Here is a 2,930-nt window from a genome sequence, read left to right as displayed (position 1 = left end):
CCCCCCCCCATCCCATATAACCTCCCCATATGCTTTGGCAATGCTAAAATGTATTTGGTCCTGCCAATAAAGCTTATTTGAATTGAGAGAGAGAGAGAGAGAGAGAGAGAGACATGTCAATGCATCTATAGTTATGATTATTGATAAGCGGTCCCGCTGCGCAATGAATCATCTACCAATCAATGCTGAAAGGAAACCAATACCAGGTATTAGCAAAAGGGTAAGTGGACTCCTTGATGCTGCCTAGCTGTCAATCATTGCCGAAGCAAATGCGGTAGATATTCCCCCTTAATGGCATCTGCTTTGCATTAACCATTTCAGGGAAGGGCAAGGAGAAGAAGAAAAAAAGGTTACATGGGTCTAATTTGTACTCTGTATCATCTGCTCTTGCTTTGGATGCAACATCTGTCTAGTGTTACATTGTACACAGTTATGTTGTGTTCCCAGTAAAGATGTAGCAATGCGATGTTGTTTGTGATGGCAGTGCATGCTCCTGATCTAAGCAGGGGGAAGAAAGAAAAAAAAGCAGACATGTCTGCAAGGTGTGACAACACAAGCCATGCACAATCTCTGCTCCACATTCAGCCACCACACAGCATGAAGCAAAACCTAAATACAAAGCTCTGCACAGCACCCTATGTAACATGCGTGTAAAATGGATGTGCTGGTGGCAGGCGTGATGCTGCAGGGAGGTCGGGGTTAGCAGAATAAACACTCACCTATCACAGTCTTACTCATCGCTGGATGTGGAACTTGTGCAGGCTCTTAACATGGCGTCTGGCAGCACTGCACTGCCCCATTCCTGCACTGTAGTTAAAATGGAAGCAGTTTTAAGGGCATATGTGTGGACTCGAGGGCTATCTCCCCCACCGGCTCCCAACATACCGCCAGGGGGGAAATCGCCTTGGATTTCAGGGGTTGTAGATGAAATACCAAATGTTTAGAGGAAAACTCAGACAGGAAGGCAGACTGGTATGATTTACACATCACACACACAAAAAAAACACCACCACACGCTCGGCCAGAACAAAGGTCGAATCTGGATGAGGATATGGGGAGAGAAGTGGGAATGGAGGGATCTGTGCGGGTCGGGGAAGCTGTGCTATTATCTGCCCTATATATAAAAATTTCCCGGGTGCTTGTTTGTGTTATCTGCCCCAAAGGAAGGGTGACCCCCAATGTTAGAATCCGCACCAAATGAGAAGTGACCTTAACGTATGACTGCGCCCGGGGGGGGCGCCCCCCCCCCCAGTGCTCGTCAATGCCTGTGGTAATAAACCATGGCTGCTCACGGGGGATTGGGGGACGGCGGCAGCTGTAATGTAGGCAGCCATAATAGAGCAGGGCCTGCAAGTCTCACATTCAGGAGCAGGGATCAGGAGGATGCAAACAACAGATACTGGAAGGTACCTCAGGAACACCCTCCATAGTCCACATCCAATTACAGGTCATCTAATAAACAAATCCTCCGGTGCCAAACAATGAAGAACCCCGCTAAGATTAATTAGCATCTGAACTGGACAGACATCACCCATAACAAAACAACAACCCCTGCTGTAATTAAAAGGAGCCTGCATACATAAGAAAAGATCCGTCCAATCCACCCATGTACAGCCAGATAAGAGAACACCCGTATGTCTGAAAGCTATCTGCCAACCCAATAGCCAAATTCTTCATTGGCCTGGTTCCATTTTATACCTGAACACTATTAAATTCATGGAGATAGGCTGGCACTGCAGATAAATAACCCCCCCATACATACACACACACACTTCCACCATACGGTGTAAACATGTTTGCGCATTGATCCTTCGCATCTGTTTAAGGTGGCCCGTCCTCAATGTGCCATTGGTGTGCAGGTCTGAGCCTGGAAAAAAAAAAAACTCTAGGCCAAAGATGAAGGCAGGGGCAGAGGCTCCAGGGGCAAAGCCAAGATGCAACCAGGGGCAAAGCCAAGATGCAACCAGGGGCAAAGCCAAGATGCAACCAGGGGCAAAGCCAAGATGCAACCAGGGGCAGAGGCAAGATGTAAAAGATACAAGCAGGGGCAAAGGCAAAACACCAAAGATGTAAACTGGGGCAGAAGCAAAATGCCATAGATGTAAGCAGAGGCAGGGGAGGTGGTTCTCGTGCAGCAGAATTATTTTTAGCAGCACCATGAGTTGGGCCCCTAGTAAGCATATTACCAAACTAAACCTCCCATCACTCCTTGGCAAACCACGTGTTTTACCAACTGGCCCAGTATATACTCCATTTTATTTTTACTAATGGCCAGGTAGCCCATAAGAGCTCTGCAGCTTGGAAGGAATGGCTCTATAATATTAGGCTGTATCTACTGTATGGACCAGCGGTTCTGGATGTACAGTTGGGCCAGAGTAATGAATTGCACAGCCTCGTATGCGGTCATAAAATGAGGATCAATATCTAAATGAGATATCAGACAAACACAGACATCTTCTGGTCTCAGGCCATACACGGCTGGATTTTCTCTTGTTGAACCCATGTAAGGAATGGTCAGTGTCGGCCATTGTACGGAGGAAGCCGTGGCTGCTGAGCGTTGCATCTGATGAGATGCGCTCTCTGTTCCACCAATCATTTTCCGGTTGATTTATAAATGGACTTTTGTCTGGTGGTACTTAAAGGGCCACCCAGAGCTCTGAATTCGAGCCGTCATGGAGGGCTTTTAGCTCCTCTGGCTCAGCTCACCATGCCCTGTCGGGTTATACTTTCCCATCGCTATTACAGAACTATATACTTATTATACTATATGTTTCAGACATAACATCTTGTTTACTTTCGCTGCTGTCTCCGGAGGTGTGATCACTGCCGTGAAATGAGCGAACGCACCTCCAGATTACAGGAAAAAGTCCCTTCTTGGCCACAATGTCATCGGTGTGCAGAATGTACTGTCAGGTGTTCCAGGAATGCTG

At 47.2% G+C, this 2,930-nt stretch overlaps 1 protein-coding gene across 4 annotated transcripts in view; it reads right to left on the bottom strand.

Moving 5' to 3' along the window:
* ZMYND8 (zinc finger MYND-type containing 8) overlaps positions 1–2,930 on the bottom strand; it is a 106,425-nt gene that overhangs the window by 93,340 nt on the left and 10,155 nt on the right. The window lies entirely within an intron of this gene.

Source organism: Nanorana parkeri, unplaced genomic scaffold (assembly GCF_000935625.1).
Source record: "Nanorana parkeri isolate BGI_ZX_2015 unplaced genomic scaffold, ASM93562v1 scaffold2648, whole genome shotgun sequence".
In the NCBI taxonomy this organism is placed as follows: Eukaryota; Metazoa; Chordata; class Amphibia; order Anura; family Dicroglossidae; genus Nanorana; species Nanorana parkeri.
This window is presented reverse-complemented; position numbering and strand designations above follow the sequence as displayed.